This window comes from Bufo gargarizans, chromosome 10 (assembly GCF_014858855.1).
Source record: "Bufo gargarizans isolate SCDJY-AF-19 chromosome 10, ASM1485885v1, whole genome shotgun sequence".
Lineage (NCBI taxonomy): Eukaryota > Metazoa > Chordata > Amphibia > Anura > Bufonidae > Bufo > Bufo gargarizans.
Genome location: NC_058089.1, coordinates 110,609,486 through 110,630,561, shown reverse-complemented (window position 1 = coordinate 110,630,561; position 21,076 = coordinate 110,609,486). Strand labels below are relative to the sequence as shown.

General features: G+C 45.8%; 1 protein-coding gene across 1 annotated transcript in view; it reads left to right on the top strand.

The window, feature by feature from the left end:
• The first annotated feature begins 4,572 nt into the window (after nucleotides 1–4,572).
• CBFA2T3 (CBFA2/RUNX1 partner transcriptional co-repressor 3) overlaps nucleotides 4,573–21,076 on the top strand; it is a 30,511-nt gene continuing 14,007 nt past the window's right edge. Inside the window, 1 exon segment of the mRNA XM_044269500.1 lies at nucleotides 4,573–4,920. The gene's annotated coding sequence lies outside the window, so the exon portion shown is untranslated.

Genomic DNA, 21,076 nt, shown 5'->3' with positions numbered 1-21,076 from the left:
ATTCAAAAACAAAACCAAAACAAATCAGTGACCAATATAGCCACCTTTCTTTGCAAGGACACTCAAAAGCCTGCCATCCATGGATTCTGTCAGTGTTTTGATCTGTTTACCATCAACATTGCGTGCAGCAGCAACCACAGCCTCCCAGACACTGTTTAGAGAGGTGAACTGTTTTTCCTCCTTGTAAATCTCACATTTGATGATGGACCACAGGTTCTCAATGGGGTTCAGATCAGGTGAACAAGGAGGCCATGTCATTAGATTTTCTTCTTTTATACCCTTTCTTGCCAGCCACGTTGTGGAGTACTTGGACGCGTGTGATGGAGCATTGTCCTGCATGAAAATCATGTTTTTCTTGAAGGATGCAGACTTCTTCCTGCACCACTGCTTGAAGAAGGTGTCTTCCAGAAACTGGCAGTAGGACTGGGAGTTGAGCTTGACTCCATCCTCAACCCGAAAAGGCCCCACAAGCTCATCTTTGATGATACCAGTCCAAACCAGTACTCCACCTCCACCTTGCTGGCGTCTGAGTCGGACTGGAGCTCTCTGCCCTTTACCAATCCAGCCATCTGGCCCATCAAGACTCACTCTCATTTCATCAGTCCATAAAACCTTAGAAAAATCAGTCTTGAGATATTTCTTGGCCCAGTCTTGACGTTTCAGCTTGTGTGTCTTGTTCAGTGGTGGTCGTCTTTCAGCCTTTCTTACCTTGGCCATGTCTCTGAGTATTGCACACCTTGTGCTTTTGGGCACTCCAGTGATGTTGCAGCTCTGAAATATGGCCAAACTGGTGGCAAGTGGCATCTTGGCAGCTGCACGCTTGACTTTTCTCAGTTCATGGGCAGTTATTTTGCGCCTTGGTTTTTCCACACGCTTCTTGCGACCCTGTTGACTATTTTGAATGAAACGCTTGATTGTTCGATGATCACACTTCAGAAGCTTTGCAATTTTAAGAGTGCTGCATCCCTCTGCAAGATATCTCACTATTTTTGACTTTTCTGAGCCTGTCAGTCCTTCTTTTGACTCATTTTGCAAAGGAAAGGAAGTTGCCTAATAATTATGCACACCTGATATAGGGTGTTGATGTCATTAGACCACACCCCTTCTCATTACAGAGATGCACATCACCTAATATGCTTAATTGGTAGTAGGCTTTCGAGCCTATACAGCTTGGAGTAAGACAACATGCATAAAGAGGATGATGTGGTCAAAATACTCATTTGCCTAATAATTCTGCACGTAGTGTATATGGTGGTATTATCAAGACGCTGCTTGGTACTGTCATCTGTGCCCTTTATGATAGCCCTGACATAATATTTAGAAGCAGGTACGGTTCTAATATTTTAGTATATTTTGCTTGTATTTTATTCGTTTCCCTTCCATTCCTTCTGAAATCTTTACATAATTTTTTTTTGCCCAGGAGCCTCTATAGACCTTAATATGCCTTTGCCCTCTATACCAGTGGGTAACTTGAGACAGACTGCTAGGACCCACTTGTGGTTGATATGGGGTGTTTCCTAAGCAACAGGTCTGCCTCAAGTGCCTTGGCCTTAAAGGGGTTGTCCAAGTTAAAACTGTTTTTTTAAAACAACAGGGACGTTATTAGAATTTTTTATTTTTTAATATTATACTCACTGTCCTGACCCCTCTCTGCTCTGACCCTTGCTCCAGCTCTGTGGACCACTGCAGCCAGTCACTGGCTTCAGCGGTATACAACATGAGATGGCTGAGGCCAGTGATTGGCTGCAGCGGTCACATGTGGCATATGGACACGTCACTGCTGCAGTCACGAAGACAGAGCCCGATGGGGAGGATGGGGTGGTGAAACGGAGGGGGTTCAGGACGGTTAATCTAATTTTTTTTTCTCTATTCTAATAGCTTCCCGGCCTAAAAAATAAATAAAAAAATTGTCACTTGGATGACTCCAGCAGAGAAGGGGAAGACCAGCATGGCGACAGTCAGGTCATGCCATTCTCCATATACCATACGGAGGCAGAGCTGTCAATCTGGACATTCTCTTAACACAACCAAGTTGCCCTATTAACCAGTTCACTGTGGATGGTCCAAGGGCCTCGTCAGTGATTGGATTAACCCCTGCATCGCTGCGCCGCCCCTGCTGATCTCTATGCCTTGTTAATTAGAAGTGAGGAGAAGCTGCCTGTCTGCTGTGATATGACAGACCTGAGTGCCCGCTCCATCAGTCACACTGCACAGGGAGCATTGTCTTCCAAGTGCTGGTAATTGCAGCCGCCCAGAGAGATAGGGAGTCGCTGACAGCCCCCAGTGACAGGTCACGCTTCTCGGGGACAGTGGGACATCAGTGCCACGCCGCAGCACACCCATCTGTAATGTGGTGAACAAGAAAAAGATGTTTCAGATGTGTATAGTATACACTAGATGTCTTTTCTCTTTCTCACTTTCTCTCTATTTCTTCTCTCTCCTCTCTGTCTCTTCATCTCTTTACTCTCTTCTTCACTCTTGCTTTCTTTGTCTCAATATTTCTCTATTTCTCTCTCGCCATCTTTCCCATTCTTTTGCTCTCTCGCTCTCTTTTACTCTCATTCTCACACTCTCTTTCTCTCTCCTTTGCTGTTTCTCTGTCTCCCTCTTCTCTCTTACTCTATCTCTCTATTCCTTTCTTTCTTCCCTTTCTGTATTTCTCTCTCTATCTCTCTCTCATTTGCATTCTATCTTTCTTTATATCTTTTCTCTTTCTGTTTCTCACTCTTTTATTCTCTCCATTTATCTCTTTTTCTCTCTCCATTTCTGTCTTCCTCTCTGTATCTGTTTTTCTTCATCTTTTCTCTCTCTCTCTCTCTCTCTCTCTCTCTCTCTCTCTCTCTCTCGCTTGTTTTTCTTTCTTTCTTTCTCCATTTCTTTCCTTCCTTCCTTGATTCCTACTTTCTTCCTTCCTTTCTCTCTCACTCTTTCTTTCTTTCTCTTTCCATTTTTTTCCTTTCTTTCTTTCTCTCTCTGTTTCCTTCTTTCTTTCGCTTCTTACGTTAATTCTTTCTTTCTTTCACTTCCTTCCTTGATTCTTTCTTTCCTTCTTTCTCTCTCTCTACAGGATAGTAAAATGATACTTTTGTAATACTTCTTTTGAGATACTCTGTAGTTTATGGCTGCTCAGCACTGCCGGTCATGTGCAAAGCAGGAGCAAAATGCATTTTTTGGCCTGCAGACGATGCCTGCATTAAATGGGTTAGGACGGGTTCACATCAGCGTTATGTATTCCGTTGTGGCTTTCCATTATAACATGGTTATAACGGAAAATAACGGAATCCATAAGACGGAAGTCAAAACGGAAGTCTTTAAGAGGCATTCAGTTTTGATCCTTCATAATGCAAGTCTATGGGCAGCATAACGGAAACTGGGACGGATCCGTTATGCTGCCCATAGACTTGTATTATGACGGAATGCATAACGGAGGCATTCTGTTTTGCTTTCCGTCATAATAGAAATCTATGGGAATCATAACACATCCGTCTGGGTCCCGTTATGCAGATTAGACAAAAAAGTCCTGTCGACAGGATCCGTTATGATTCCCATAGATTTCTATTATGACAGATCAAAACGGAATGCCTCTTAAAGGCTTATGGATTCCGTTATTTTCCGTTATGACCATGTTATAACGGAAAGCCATAACGGAATACATAACGCTGATGGCATCAGTTCTTTTGGTCGCCTTCTTGGGCTGCTCCTTTGTCAGTGCAGCACATCCGTTTCTGCACCGCCTTATCAGTAAGCGCCTGGATCTGCAGAGATCTGCTGCGTGCTGATGCATCTTCACGGCATGAACATAACATTTGTGTTTCCTATTGTAAAAACTTGCAGAAAAAGTTGCAAAACTCAATGAATAATTGCGATCCTGTATAGTGATTATAGATTTATCACGTTAATGTAAAAAAATAAAAATAAAATAAAGATAGACAAATGCTTATTAACCATGGGCCCTTGGGTATTTGCATGAACGGTCAGGCCTCCCCCTTGCACTTGCAGATGAGCAGATGATTTCAGTTGCCCAGGGCTCCACAATTGGGGGTGGTAGGACTGCTGTCACCCTGGCTGTAGCCTGATGCCCCATGCTCTGCTTTAGCACATGGCACATTTTGACAAGTTGGTATGACAGGGTTGCACATGCTGCCTGGCTTAGTTTGCAGGCATGATGCTCTGGATTACCCTGCCAGTCCATATGTGCAACCTTTAAAGCCTTAGCAGCCACATTTTAGGACAGCTGGAGCTATCTATAGTCCTCAGTTTTTCCCTGTGCAGAATGATGGATATGATGGCAGCTTTGAAGCCTTCTACTTTCATGTTCTGAAATATATATGGACAGCTAAGCATTGGCTGCAGCCAGACAGACAAATCTGACCTGGGACAAGCTTTTGATACCTCCCTTTTGAAGACAAGACTTTTTTTTTGTTGTTGTTGTTGTGCTTTGGGCAGGACAGGGTTAACAGAGGAGAGGTGGGAGTTCAGCTCCCCCTGCAGGCAGTTCTTCATACTGCAGCCTGTGCATCTCTCAGCTGAGAAGCAGAGCAGCAGCGGCAGTGTGAGGCTGAGAGCCAACCAAGGAGGAGGCATCTAGGACACCCTGCACTGCAAAGCCAAGGGACAGGCTGCAGGGGGACAGGACCGGGACACCAAGGCTCAGGACACCTTCATCTGGGATTGCAGGGGGCACTGCTGACCCTCAAACACCCTAACAAAAAAAGAGAAAGCACAAACAACAAAGTGTCCAGGAGAGGAGCAAAGGATAGCCACCAACTGCGGAGCAGCCCTGTAGATAGTGGAAGGAGGCACTGGGGGCACCTCTGGGGTGGGGGACCACTGGATGTGACATGGTGCACCTACCTCTTGTTGGACCCATCATTGTGCCTAGTGATCTGTAACCTTCAGCTCCAGCCTGATCCTGGGAAGGTGAGTGACAGGTGACCTGGGATAACACCTACCTACCTATCTATCTACCTATCTCCTATCTATCTATCTACCTATCTCCTATCTATCTATCTACCTATCTATCTATCTATCTATCTACCTATCTATCTATCTATCTCCTATCTATCTATCTATCTATCTATCTATCTACCTATCTATCTATCTATTATCTATTTATCTATCTATCTATCTATCTATCTATCTATCTACCTATCTATCTATCTATTATCTATCTATCTGCGATCCATCTGATTTAGGGGAGACTAACTTTGCATCTCTATAGTATATTCACATTATACATTTAAAATGGCAATGTAATAGAGATCTATCTAATATATATGTATCTAGCTAGTTGTCTTAGTGACTGTCTAATACCTATTTACTATATTTCATTATCTATCTTACATAGATAGATACAAAGGAGATAGATATGAAATACAGTAAATAGTAACTAAAACAGCTACCTATATATATGTGTTATATATATACACTATATACTGTATTTCATATCTATCTCCTATCTATTATCTATCTAGCTATCTTTCTCCTATCTGTATATCTATCTATCTCCTATCTATTATCTATCTATCTATCTATCTATCTATCTATCTATCTATCTATCATCTAACATCTGTCTATCTATTATCTATCTCCCATCTATCTGTCCGTCTATCATGTCTGTCTATTTGCTATCTAATATCTATCTTGGTATACATCTTTTGGTGTGATCTCCATTTGCTCTCCTGACATCCCCTATAACCAGACTTTTCCACTATTTTTGCCCCTCTGCCATGCCGTCTTGCTGGCAGACACAGGTGACCCCATACAGGACTCGGGTGTTACTTTCTTCTGCTATGTTCTATAATCTCTTAAAGTACTTTCTGTCCCCTTTGTTACCTTTATCAGGCGGTCGCTGTGCGTTCTAAATACACTTAATGTTAATATTTGGTTTGTGGGTAATAATATTGAGCATTTATTATCTGCATCGTGTAACCAAGACAGAAAACAATGCAATGTAGAAATCCCTTGTGTGGGGCGGATCAGGTCTCAGCTCCAACAGCTTCCAGACTGGGAAATTATTTCAGAGAAAAGCCAGAGATCTTCTGTGTGTGCCTCAGCGTATGGAGTGAAAGGGGGGGGGGGGGGGATATATGCCTAGTTAGATAGCACTGGCTGGACTCGTCTGCAGAGCTTGCAATCTAATCTCCTATTAGATATGTTTCTTGTTGGCGATGATCAGTAGATCTTTCATGCACTGTTTAGTAATCTCTGTCATGTCTCAAACAATACAAGATGTAATCTTCTCCTAAGCGATGCCAGGGTATTGTTTGCAGCCTCCGTCTGTCACACAGAGTGTTACGACGCCCGCTATGTACCAGAAGAGAGTTCTCTGACACCTGGCTGGTGACAGGCAAGGACAGCAGTGACAGCAGGGAGCCCTTAAAGTCATAGACCCCTTAACGGCGGCCATACGCGTTACAGTCAGTGACAGGTCTCTATGGATATCAGCTTTATGTTGACATTTACTTGGGGGGGGCGTCTCTCAGGGAGCAGCATCCTGCCAATGCTTTCATCTTTTTTTCAAGGGATGGAAGAGGATTGACTTGAGAACCTGAAATTCTACAAATGGTAAAATTGTAGGATTTTGCGTGGCGCAGGCGTCTGAAAAGCTCCTGCGCAAATCTCTGCACCACATGGAGCGTTCATCGCCGCTGCTCTTCCCAGCGCTACCCACCTTTGGACTGATGTTTTAGATACGGTAGCAAAAATGCAAGACTGTAGAAAAGCTGCAGCATCGCTGTAGTGATGGAGCAGAGCTGAGTTTGTCACTGGACACTTTTGGGGGGTTGCAGCGTTCACTTTATGCTGTCACAAGAACTGCTGCATTACAGCAGCGGCGTTATAATGGAGAAATTGCGTCATGTGGGCTTTGTTGCATAAGGTAGGGGAACTTGCTTCACTTTTCCATGGCAATGGGGGAAGGGGGGGTTTCACTTACATGATGGGAATTTATATGTAATGTACATTTTATTTATATAAATAATAATATATTAAACTTTTATTTCTGTTAATATATATATATATATATATATATATATCTATACAACCTGAAATGTCCTCTTAGGCAACTGTGCTTAATTTTACCAAGCTGACAGCCAGTGATGTCAGCTATGACTGTGCCCATAGACGTTGTCACCCACATGTCTACCCACCCTGAGTGGCATATATATATTATTATGCGGTATTATACTGTATCTCTTCCCCTATTGCTCTGGCATATAAAGAGTTGATATTGTCAGAAAGCTCAGGATGAACATAGCTATGGATCTCGTTTTTGATACTGTGCTTCTAATACTGGTTCTTAGGTGTTCACCCATTATAACTGGGAAGATCGGAAAAACCTCACTGTATTGTCCTTCCAATTAGATGGAACATAGGTGGTAAATAAGGGTCGTTTGAAGACCACCACTCCTTTTCTTGACTCTTATAAATCTGTGATATTCATCATAGGTCACTGAATATAGTGTATCTGCTGCAGTCTGGGGTACCATTGTAGGGGGTGCAGATGCACCAGTCGCGCCCAGACCTGGTGCCCGTGGGGCCCAGAGGCCTCTCTGCTACAGAAGAAGATGCTAGGGTTATAAGTGGGACATGGTAGGAGGGGCCCTGTTACAGATTTTGCATTGGGGCACTGGGTATGTCTGGGTTCAGTGTCAGGGTGAATGATATCACATTTCTCTCATTAGCAGGCTATGATGACATCACGCTACCAATAGTAACGCATCAGGAGGGGCACTCTCTTGCTTCATAGATGCTTTCCGGGTGGGTTAAATGGGAATTATCTTAAAATATGTCATAAATCCGTTAATCGTTTCTGGGCTGGTTTTATTCCCTGGCGAGCGGGACCGTGCAGCGAATTACGGAAACCGGGCCTACGTTCAGGATTGCAGGAGTCTCATCAGCCGGACCACTCAAAAATGCGTGCCCTCTGATGTGTCCTACCCGTACGTCATACTCCGCCGGCAGCGGCAAAACAAAGCACATTTAGTCGCACAGCCAAGAGAGAGGAGATGACGTTTCAGTTCAGTGGCTGCTTAATCTTCAACATGACTTTTTAATTTTAATTTTTGTTATTTTTTTTTCGGGAGGGGGGGTAAATGAACTTGACACAATATTCCCTCGCTCGCCCTCTGCTCTCGCACTTCCTCTGTGGTAGCGATGAGATCACAAGAGCCCCACAGGAAGAGACGTCCTGCCAAGATCCAACTGGAAAACCGCCTCTTAGGGGTTGATTCATTCTTTCGCGCTGATGGGTGCCCGTTATGGACGCCGTCACTAATTCTACTAATTATCCGCAGTCGATACGTTCCAGATGTTGTAAGAGGAAAAAGTCTTTGCTCAGTAAATCGCTGGCGGTTTATGCACAAATACACGTTACACGGTCACTTGTAGGGCTAAGCGCTCGGACCGCCGCACTTATGTGACACCTGCCATCTACGGCAGAGAAGTCATTTCCGATTCTTATATCGAAATCGAATGTTAGAAAGAGCAGATTTGCCCACGAAGTTTACCAAGCACCACCAAAGTACCAACAAGAGGCTGGGCGGTAATTGGCCCCATTCCGGATTGGCACGATCCATCGTCTGTAGTCCTGGATCGGGGCATTGCTCTTCTAAAAGATTCCATGACTGGCACACCAGGAATCCAATTGATGGGTGCTGTAGTGCCCAACAGGTCATTGTGCAGATATCCAAATCCAATGGGAACCTTCCTTGGTTTAATGAAATTGAATACTCAGCTTTTACCTTTAAATTCTGCATACCAGCCGTGGCATAGCAGATAGGCCGACGAGCAATATGGATGCAACAGCAAAAATGTTGCTCCCTCCAAAAATATAAAAAATAAAAACTAGTAAAGAAACTACTGTAATTTAACTTCTTCTGAGATTAAGGCCGGGTTCACACATGACTGAATAGCTGCAGATTTGGCGTCACAGATCTTCTTGCCACAAATCATTGTACGGTACCAGAAATAGAAATATCATCCACGCACTACGTGCAAAAATCTGCAGCACAAATTCACCTGAGTTGCGGATTTAAAAATCTGCAGCATGTGAACGTATTCTGCGGATTTCACCTTCTGCAATCGAGAGAGTGAAGTCCGTGGCAAAAACATGTGAGTGTCGTGCATGCGAGTTTTGTGGATGAAGCGCCGCAAAAACACAGCACATGGGGATGTACTCTAAGGTCACCCTCCGATTCAAGAAGAAGAAAAAATGACATTAACTGGGGAGCAGACGACACTTACCTGACTCCCCCCTTTTCATCTGCAGATCTGAAAATTCCTGGGCCCCTCCTCTGTCATCCAAGATGGCCGCATGGCTTCCCAGACTATCTGATGGACATTGTGCATTGGTCGTCCAAGACACTCCCTGCTTACCACCCAGCCCATCTCCTGTATTAGCCAGCGCTGCCCACGTGAGCGGTGCTGGGCAGTACGAGGGCAGCAGGAAGTGTATCAGCTAGTCTGAGAAGCCGTGGATGGTAAAAGAGGAGCTTGGGAACTCGGGGATCTGCAACCCAGAAGATGAAAGGGGGGCATTATATAACTCTTCTGTTTTTTCCCCAGTTACTCAGATTTTTTCGAAAACTTTGTGTGACCCATTCCTTACCAGTAGATTGATTTGCATTGAGTTCAACCTGGACGCTGACACATTTCAAGAGCATTCACCGAAAACCTGTTTGGTGCAATCTAGTCATCGATAGAACCTGCAAGGAAGTTACCATTGAGTTCTAATTCAAGCCTACTAATGACATCGGGTGGAGGGGGAGATATGGATCCCACCTGCTCCACAGCTGAAAGGGCTGCATGGTCCTGACAGCAGGTGGCGTCCTCCAGATCTCCTTAAGATCTCTGCCATGAACGTTTCTCCTTCCATAGGGATGCTTTGCAGCTCTACGCATTTGCACATCCTTCATGGTGCCCATTTTCCTACATGTAAAAGCGTATATATACAAGGACGGACAACACACTGTAGACTTTTGGGTACAGGAGCAGGTGCCAGGAGAGAGTCTCTAGAGGCAGGTGCCAGGAGAGAGATACAACAGGCAGGTGCCAGGAGAGAGACACTACAGGCAGGTGCCAGGAGAGAGACACTTCAGGCAGGTGCCAGGAGAGAGACACTACAGGCAGGTGCCAGGAGAGAGCCTCTAGCAGAAGGTGCCAGGAGAGAGACCCTACAGGCAGGTGCCAGGAGAGAGTCTCTAGAGGCAGGTGCCAGGAGAGAGACACTACAGGCAGGTGCCAGGAGAGAGACACTACAGGAAGGTGCCAGGAGAGAGACACTACAGGCAGGTGCCAGGAGAGAGACACTACAGGTAGGTACCAGGAGAGAGACACTACAGGCAGGTACCAGGAGAGAGACACTACAGGCAGGTGCCAGGAGAGAGACACTACAGGCAGGTTCCAGGAGAGAGACACTACAGGCAGGTGCCAGGAGAGAGACACTATAGGCAGGTGCCAGGAGAGAGACACTACAGGCAGGTGCCAGGAGAGAGACACTACAGGAAGGTGCCAGGAGAGAGACACTACAGGCAGGTGCCAGGAGAGAGACACTACAGGTAGGTACCAGGAGAGAGACACTACAGGCAGGTACCAGGAGAGAGACACTACAGGCAGGTGCCAGGAGAGAGACACTACAGGCAGGTTCCAGGAGAGAGACACTACAGGCAGGTGCCAGGAGAGAGACACTACAGGCAGGTACCAGGAGAGAGTCTCTAGCAGCAGGTGCCAGGAGAGAGTCTCTAGAGGCAGGTGCCAGGAGAGAGACTACAGGTAGGTACCAGGAGAGAGACACTACAGGTAGGTACCAGGAGAGAGACACTACAGGCAGGTACCAGGAGAGAGACACTACAGGCAGGTGCCAGGAGAGAGACACTACAGGCAGGTGCCAGGAGAGAGAGACTACAGGCTGGTGCCAGGAGAGAGACACTTCAGGCAGGTGCCAGGAGAGAGACACTACAGGCAGGTGCCAGGAGAGAGACACTACAGGCAGGTGCCAGGAGAGAGACACTACAGGCAGGTGCCAGGAGAGAGAGACTACAGGCTGGTGCCAGGAGAGAGACACTACAGGCAGGTACCAGGAGAGAGAGACTACAGGCTGGTGCCAGGAGAGAGACACTACAGGCAGGTGCCAGGAGAGAGACACTACAGGCAGGTGCCAGGAGAGAGACACTACAGGCAGGTGCCAGGAGAGAGACACTACAGGCAGGTGCCAGGAGAGAGACACTACAGGCAGGTGCCAGGAGAGAGAGACTACAGGCTGGTGCCAGGAGAGAGTCTCTAGCAGCAGGTGCCAGGAGAGAGACACTACAGGCTGGTACCAGGAGAGAGTCTCTAGAGGCAGGTGCCAGGAGAGAGTCTCCAGAGGCAGGTGCCAGGAGAGAGACACTACAGGCAGGTGCCAGGAGAGAGTCGCTAGCAGCAGGTGCCAGGAGAGAGACACTACAGGCTGGTGCCAGGAGAGAGACAGTACAGCCAGGTGAAAGGAGAGAGTCTGTAGCAGAAGGTGCCAGGAGAGAGTCTCTAGCAGCAGAGACTACCTGGTTCCTGGGATTTGTGCTGATATATAGCTTCATATTGGATATTTACGGGGCTATTATATACAAGCAGATTCTTATTATTTTCTTATTTTATAGCTCTAGGCATTCTCCTTCCTTCTAAGTTCTGTCAAGGGTGGCGCCGTGCCATCCACACACCATGATACAGATCAGTGCCAGCCCTTCTGTTCCTGTGCAAACAGTGTGCTATCTGTGGTGTGCGATCATCCTCGCACCCAACACGCAGACACCTCGACCCCCTTCAGTGCATCAGTCTGACATATGCCAAGTAACACTGACAGGATCTGCAAACTGATGCCCTTACCCAGACGGCATCCTCTACATTGCAAGGCCTTGTTTCCTCATTTGTCTGAAATCTGAATAACGGCGGTGCATGATTTATCTGCTAAATTCAAGCCCGGAAATACAATAATCTGGGATCCACGTGTGCTGGAGGATCTGAGCTTCACAGTGCGGACTCCAGAAGCGTATGTATCCAGACAATAACATTTGTCAGATGTGATTGATCGGGGGCAGAGCCCAGTTACTGCAATTGGCCAGTTCTGTATACTGTATATTATACATTACATATGCCTGTCTTTTTTCTGGACCACGCCAAGAATGGATGTGTACCCTGCGTGGACACCTTGGAAAGCCTCAGCGGCAGCCTGGTCACGGTTAATCCTCCATTAAACCAATAGACGTACCGTGGTATGCACTGGATTTTGACGAGGCCAGAATCCATCGTGTGAACATACCCTTATAGCTGCGTAGAAAAAATCCGACACAGAACCCACGTCAGAATCTGATGCTGATTTCTGCTGCTTTATTGCAGTTCAAACTGTCATGGATTAGCATGTGGACTCAATGGCGGTACTCTGTGTGCGACTAACCCACTGCCATTTATGTCACTTGTCTCTTCTTTACGCCGCTTTTAAATCTGGGTGGGAAAAAAACAGCGGGGGCGTATGAACGCCAAATAATGGGGCTTGGAATATGCACCGAATTCCACATGGAAATTCCACCATGTGAACGTACGTGCACATGACCGTATCTGTTTTGCAGTCCGCAAATCGCCGATCCTCAAAATATAGATGCGGCCCGTGTGCCATCCACGTTATTTTTGCGGACCCATTCAGTGGATCCGTGGGCCACATTTTGTGGGGGTATCATATCTTTTTGTGGAACGGACATACGGACTCAGGAAGCACATTGATAATCCATATGTCTATTCCTCAAAAAGACAAAACATGTCCTGTACTTGGCCGCAAGATGCGGACCACGGACCCATTGAAGTCAGTGGGTCTGCAAAAAATGCAGATGCAACACAGACGGTATCCATATTTTGCGGACCGCAAAATATATACGGCCGCGTGCGTGGGAACTTAGGACGTATTTTGCTGCAGACAATCTGATGCGGCCAAAGCAGAATGAAAAAACATGAGTTACGTGCAGAATTTGATGTGGATTTTGAGGCGGATTTGACATAGATTTCACCCAATGGCAGAAATGCGCTGGATAAATTGACAGGCTGCGGATTTCAAATCTGCGCCACGAGTTGATTTGGTTTAGATCTCATCCATTTTGCTGCCACCGTAAAACCCTTCGCAATTCAGCCTACGCCCGGTGTAAAAGTGCCCTTAAAGCCATTCATTAGAGCCATGCAGAGTCATTTTAATTTGACTGGTTACCTTGAAGGATCCGGTACCAAGTGAGTATTATCTGTTGTCGCCTAACGCAATTACAATTAAATAATCGCACATTAACAGTTGGCGCCAGTCCAGCGGGCACGTTCCACCGGCACAAAAGCATCCTTCACAGGGACCGCTTTAAATATTAAGTCGTCGTTACCTTGGCTTTCGGGTATTTTGAACCGTATGACCACTTAGTATTTCTCTGTGATTCTCTCCACACATTGAGTTCAATTATCAGGGTAATTAAAACAGGATGAGTTAATTGGCAGTCATTTGCATGGCAGATGGTTTTAATTGTGGCATCAAACAATTCACCTGTTTATATCAACAAAAGTGAGGCGCGTGAGTGACAGGCCTGGTGTGACGAGTCTGACAACGAGCGCCATCCAGGCGCCATGGGACAATTAAGAACGCAAAACCCAAAGATCATCAGACTGTCATTTATATTGTTTGGCAGAGGTCCGCACAAATTTAGGGGGGGGGGGGGGGGTGAAATGGTTATCATTTATACCCTGACAGATGGATGCGGAGGTGCCAAGATGCAGCCTCGCTGTATGGCGCTCAGTGCGACATAACACTTTGAATCGGGTGAATTCAACCCTGTTCTCTCCAGCTGGGTACGGACTACAGCTCCTAACATCCCATGGAGACAATTACTGGCTGCAGATTACAGGAGGTGCAGTTCCGCTGTAGACCCACTGTGGAAATGTAATATGCGAGGGATGGTCATTTGTGGACATAAACAGCAAATTGTGAAAACCGTAATGTATTTCCATGTGTTCAAGCTGTTTACTGCGTTTCCAGCTAAGACGCCCAAGTTCATTGCCCTTACCGCCGTAAAAGTGGGTTTGTGGATTCACCTGAAATGCACTGACTAATGTGAAGCTGAACAGTAATGGCAGATGCTAATGCTTCATTCAGACATAGGCAGTTAGTCATCGCAAGCTACAATTTTTGGTGTAATTCAGAGCCGAGAAATATCCCTGGATTGAAACGCGTTGTGTCATCTACTATAGATTATTGACCCAATCTCCTGTCCTACTACTCAGCAATGTCCGACCAGACAGAAGTAATACTTCTTGAGGATCATTCATTAAGAAACTTGTGACTAATTTAGTTGTAAAAATTGGCGCAACTTCCTTTTTTTTTTTTAACACAGTGTACTGTGATGGTGGTGTGTCAGGGGCCGGGCAGCAAATTTACTCACATTTACACCCGGAAACAGGCATAAATGTGGCAAAAAAACGACTCCAGCCAGGGGTTTTTCTCTCCAGGCGCACGGACTGCCTTAGGCCTCATTCAGATGGCCGTAGTGTTTTGCGGATCCTCAAAACACGGATACCGGCCGTGTGCATTCCGCAATTTGCAGCCATAATAGAAAATGCTTATTCTTGTCCGCAATTGCAGACAAGAATAGGACATGCTCTGTCCTTTCCGCTGAGCCGCGGAATGGAACCACGGATGCAGACAGCACACAGTGTACTGTCCGCATCTTTTCCGGCCCCATTTTAATGAATTGCGGAACGGTTGCCGACCCGTTCATACGGCCGTCTGAATGGGCCCTCATCATAAATTAGCCGTATCTTATGGCAGCGCAGGGAGAAATCTAAGACTGTCGTTAAAAAAAATGCGGTTTTAGTAAATCATCCCCCTTGTCTTTATGCCTTCATAATCCAGAGCTGCATTCACAATTCTGCTGGTTGTCATTGGAAACAGTCTACAAATCTTGTTGACAGGCACCTCTAATAGTTTATCTCCTATACATTAAATGATAATGCAGCATATCATTTCACAAGGCCATAAAACAGAGGAGAAAAAACCCAGTGCAGGACAGTGCCAGATTATCATACTGTCCGGATTAGCAGATGATGGCTTGAAGTGTTACTGTAGTGTATGTATTATAGATAGGAGACAAGAAATTCACCCTGCCCGAGTGGCAAGAATAAAGTCTTCTTGCCATGCCACTCAACTCATCAGATCCAAATAACAGACAGTAGGATTGGTAGTTTAAAGGGGGGCTCCATTTTGGAGAATCTCTGCTTGTTAGGGTACGGCCACACGCTCAGGTTTCCTGATGAAGTTTTGGAAACCAAAGCCAGGAGTTAATTAGAAAAAAAGTTGTTTCTGTCCTTTATACTTTCTCTTTTTTCACGATCCACTCCTGATTTTTGGCTTCTAAAACAGCATCAGGAAACTAGACCATGTGGCCGTACCCTAACAAGTAGAGATTCTGCAAAGTTGACTTTTAAATTATCGTTCCCCTTGTCTGTTACCTCGATCTCGCGAATGTGTGTCCTCACCCAGAAAACGGCCCTTGACAATAAGCAGAACACAAGGTGTGCCCGCGTCCGGATCCTCAGTGATCGGCCGTGATTTGTGCGAAAACCTGACCGTGAGTGTGCAGTTTTCCTGCAGCGCCACCACAGGGGGAAAAGAGATATTACACATTTGTGTTTCAAATCAATGGTTTTGATGTCCTCCAGACCCAGACCCACTGGTCTCCACTCTGTTCAGGAGGTTGCCCTTCTATTAAGGCCATATTGTGGACAAGAATAGTCATTTCTAGTGATGGGAGTGAGAAAAAATGCAGCTCGAAAGCAGAAGGTGTCTGTATTTTGTGGGTCCATGGTTTGCGGATCGCGGTACAGACAGGTCAAGTGCATGAGGCCTAACTCAGAGGGGCCACAAGCATAAGGTTAACTAGGTGGCAAACTTCCAAGTATTATATACTATAGTTTATTGCAGTATCCCAATTATTATTTTTTCTTTGTATTGGAAATGCTATAAGAAACCAGAGACAAAAAAAATTGCCTATGGCAAAAATAATATATAAATTCTCGGCATAGCCTTGGGGGGAGATTTCTCTCTATCTCGCTTTTCCCATTTTGGCTGCCAGTCAAACGTTAAGAAATACTCTGCAGACTGTTCATTAGACAAGGTGATGCGTGATGAGCTGCAGGAGGATTTGTTCATGTCCCATTCCCATAGGTACTGAAGGAGGTGTGATGTTCTAAAAGTAAAGTGCTTTATCTCCGCTGTGTCAGGGAAGACGCCCAGGACATCGCTGACCCCCGGACACCGGAGAAACAGAAAACAGTCACCATTTATGTGATGTACTGGAGAGGATTTCACTATGGCTGCCTTTACTGATGATTTTTGGGGTGCAATCCACACCAAAAATCCTCGTTAGGACAGCTGTCACAATGTGTTTTTCAGTATATACCTCCGCCATTACAACTCAAATTGATGCTACTGGCATCATCACCCATAGGCGCCCATGTTTAAAATGTATACCGCACTGTATATGTTCTTTGCTGGATGTGTCTGTGCTGTTCTGTTCCGTACCGCAAACGGTAATTATACCATGTACCGGCCCAACAGAGGCCAAAAATGTGTACACTTGGGTGAATGGAGGACTATGGTGACATTTGATGAATGTGGTGGGAGCATTCCAGAAGCATAAAGCAATTATTATTCATTATTGTTATTATTTATTTGAAAGCGTCATTAATTCCATGGCGCTGTACATCAAGAGGGGGTTACACATACATAATATGGAAAAACAAATACAAGAAGCTATTAATGGACTGGTACATAGGGGGAGAGGACCCTAGCCGCAAGAGCTTACCATCTACAAATACAAGTAGCCTTGTTTTCGAACCCATCCTTAAAAGGACACTTTCTTTTGAGCTTTCTATGTTAATGTAATGATGTTTATTGGTACACTGTACACTTGAAAGAAGGTTGTAGGACCTTGTTGGGCTCCTCTAGCCTGGATACAAGATGAGATATGGCCTCTAGCTTGGATACAAGATGAGATACGGCCTCTAGCCTCGATACAAGATGAGATACGACCTCTAGCCTGGATACAAGATGGGATACAGCATCTAACCTGGATACAAGATTAGATACGGCCTCTAGCCTGAATACAAGGTTAGATATGGCCTCTAGCCTGGATACAAGATGAGATACAGCTTCTAGCCTGGATACAAGATGAGATACAGCCTCTAGCCTGGATACAAAATTAGATATGGCCTCTAGCCTGGATACAAGATGAGATACGGCTTCTAGGCTGGATACAAGATGAGATACGGCCTCTAGCCTGGATACAAGATGAGATACAACCTCTAGCCTTGATACAAGATTAGATACAGCCTCTAGCCTGGATACAAGATGAGATACGGCTTCTAGCCTGGATAGAAGATAAGATACAGCCTCTAGCCTGGATACAAGATGAGATACGGTTGGATATGGAGGCATACAGGTTCTGTATGATATCCTGTGGCACATTATCTCACAGATATTACAGTTGGGCCTGTAGATCCTGCACATTTGTAGGTTGCTGAAGCTGAAGTCCTATAAATGTTGATTGGTGATGAATCTGGCGACCGGGCAGCCATGAAGTGTTGTAATCTGGAGGAGACATTCCCGGGAAACCCTTGCTATGTGAGCGAGCATTATCCTGCTGAAATATACCAGGTGGAAGACCTGCCATGAGAGGAAAACATCTGGCGGCAGGATGTCCTGCACATATCGCTGAGCTGTTAGTGTGCCTCGTATCACTACTAGGGGTGACCGACCGTCGTATGGGATGGCTTCCCACATCACACCAGCAGTTGGGACAGTGTGTTGCTCTATAGCAAAAGCAGGATTGAAGTTCTCACCACAAGGCCTTCATACTTCAACCCAACCTTCATTGTATCAAAAAAAAAAAAACTGTATTTGTTGCTAAAGACGATAAGGTTTCAGTCCATAGCTGTCCAGGCTTCTCGTTAACGACACCACTGCAGACGAAGGCAATGGTGGCTGTCAGTGGCAGGGCATGTAATGGGCGCTGGGACACCAAATGGAAATGGCCCGGGCAGAGACAGGGGTGTGTAATCAAGGGGCCACCTGTGTCTGGATGGTGGACAACATTACCGTGGTAGCTCCCCGAGCTTGTCGGCGGATCAAACAATCCTCTATACAGGTGTCTTTCTGGGCTGTCTGGAGCCTGTTCACCGTGTGTGCGTGTCCTCACATAACCAGTGCTCCAACACCTCCTGACATCTAGGTCAGGACGGCCTAGACTGTGGCCAGTTCCTCGATAGGACCATCCTGCTTCTCTCAGTCCAATGATTCCTCCCCTCTCAAATTCTGTCAAATGGGCAAAATGTATTTGAGTGAGTCGTAAAGGCATGTCTAGCAGTCGGCAATCTCTCACCAACAGGTAAACTACCCAAAAGTAGTCTCTGAGAGCCTTTTATAGCTGGGGAAAGCACTTTAGACACTGGTCTTGCCACAAGACGGCGTAAATCAGAGAATTATTTTTTTGTCAATGAGTGTATTTTATTGGGAACACTGGGTGACAACCTGACATGGCCACAATAACAAATCTATGTGAGGTTGTCACCCAGTTTTACCATAACTCCTGAATGGCAATATATCTAAGTCATGTACTAATTCTGCCCATCAGCTCCATATGTGTCTAGAGCTAGGCAGAATTTGATTTGTGGACTTTAATGACCATACCTAGTATGGCGGCCACATTGGCTGTTCGCCAATTTTACCGGAAAGAGGGTTAACCAGGATACATCTAACTAAAGCAACTTGACAGAAGATAGAAGGCGTCTTCAAGGGCCAGAGATATGAATGTCAGGGACTGTGGGAGGCACTAGACGTTTTACCATACATTAGGATGTGCAGCTGTGACACACAGAGGGATGGGAACCTCTCAATGCCTGGTGCCGGGATTTGTATTGATACGTGCGGGTAGGTGGTTTGCTCTTCTCCGGCCCCCCATGCACTCAGCATTAGCCTTGATGTGTCCGCGGCTGACTGCTGCCTGCAGATCTGTAACAGATGGGATATTAGCTTGCGCAGATCTGTATTAAAGGTGTTATTACGCTCAGCAAGTTTATAATGGAGGGCATGCTAGGTGCTTTAGAACTGGATAGGCTCCACCGACTGTGACAATGGGCAGGCATCTCATAGGAACTGCTCGATCTGGGACTATTCTATGTATATTAAAGGTAATTGAGTACAATTTATCTATAAACAGATGCAGCGAGAGCTCTTGGTGGGTGGCCGCCCAGCATTACAGTGAAAAATGGTCTTCTGGAGGGGTGGTCCTCTGCGGTCTAGATCAGGTCTGGTCTAGATCAGGAGTCTGTCTTGTAACTTCCGTGTTCTGCATCCTTCTTCCATGTCTAGACTTGGGCTATGAGTGGGGGAAGGGAGGTGACAACTGTTAGGAGCACATTCCTGTCTCATAGATAGGGGTCTTTACCAGCACTAAGGCCTCGTTCACATTTCCGCTTTTCACTGACCTGTGCTGTTTGCATTTTCCACGTAACCATTGTTTGTTCACGCGTCAGTATTTTTTTACTGACCGTGAGGGCTCATGCAGACGACCGTATGTATTTTGCGGATCCGCAAAAAATACGGATGACATCCGTGTGCATTCCGTATTTTGCGGAACGGAACAGCTGGCCCCTAATAGAACAGTACTATCCTTGTCTGTAATGCGGACAATAATAGGACATGTTTTATTTTTTTGCGGAACGGAAATACGGACATACTGGAAACGGAATGCACATGGAGTAACTTCCGTTTTTTTTTTTTTTTCGGACCCATTGAAGTGAATGGTTCCGCATAAAAAAATGGAACGAACACGCAAATAAAATGCATTCGTGTGCATGAGCCGTGAGTCAGTGAAAAAAATCACGGAGACGTGCACTACTTTAATCCATGGTGGACCAAACACGACCACTCTGCATTCCACCAGTGGTGGTCGTGCTTGCACACTATAGGAAAAAGCGCTGGCCTCTGTGGTGGCCGGGACTGTGGGGGCGTGCATACACACGCATGCGCAGCAGCTCCTGTCCTGGCCACCTCATAATTGCGCTGCAGCGGTGGTCGTAACCCCTGGAAACAAGTGGTCTATAATGTGATGAATCCAACCAGCAATGGAAGCTCTATGGACAATCATAATACATTAGTAAGTGCCTTGTGTTAACTTCTCTACATGATAAATGCCATTTGCTGAAGTGAGAGGACCCCTTTAAGACTTTCTCTCCTGTTATGATCCACACCTGATCATAAACTGAAAAAAAAACTGCATCAAAAAACCTGAAGGTGTGGCATCCCCCCCCAAAGCCTCATGCACACAACCGTACTTTTGGTCCAATCCGCATTTGTGGATCACACGTGGACCCATTCATTTCTATGGATCCGTAAAAAAAACAAACGACAGCATCTCCATCTGTGCAGCTGGGCCACGAATGATAGAATCTGTCCTATCCTTGTCCGTTATACGACATCATGCTCCTCAGTTTCAGGACCCCTCAACCTCTCCTGACATGTCTGTTTTAGTAAATACTTGTATTGTAATAACAATCCTGGAGCATCTTTTCTTATAGTTCTACCTTGTCCTCTGTTGTTCCTCCTGGAAATCTGTGACGAAGGGCTCATGCACACGACCAAATGCGGAACCATTCAGTTCAATGGGTCTATAATAGAAAGGGAAGTTATTCCGTGTGCATTCCGTTTCCGTATGTCCGTTCCGCAAAAAAAAAATACACCATGTCCCATTATTGTCTCTGTATATTCTGACACTATCGAGCCTCATTGACAAGGAGAATGATAACACCCAGCCGTCAAGCTTATATACATTTCTAGGAGGAACAACAGAGGAACGACACAATGCAGAGTCATAAGAAAAGGCTGCAGGACTGTTATATTATGGGGGAAGTGTGTGCTAGAACAGACATTTCCGCAGGTACGGCCGGTCCGGTCTTCGCTCTTACAGGCCGCACATTCTTTCGTTCCCAGCTCCAACCTTTGCCTGGCTCCCAGCTGCACTGA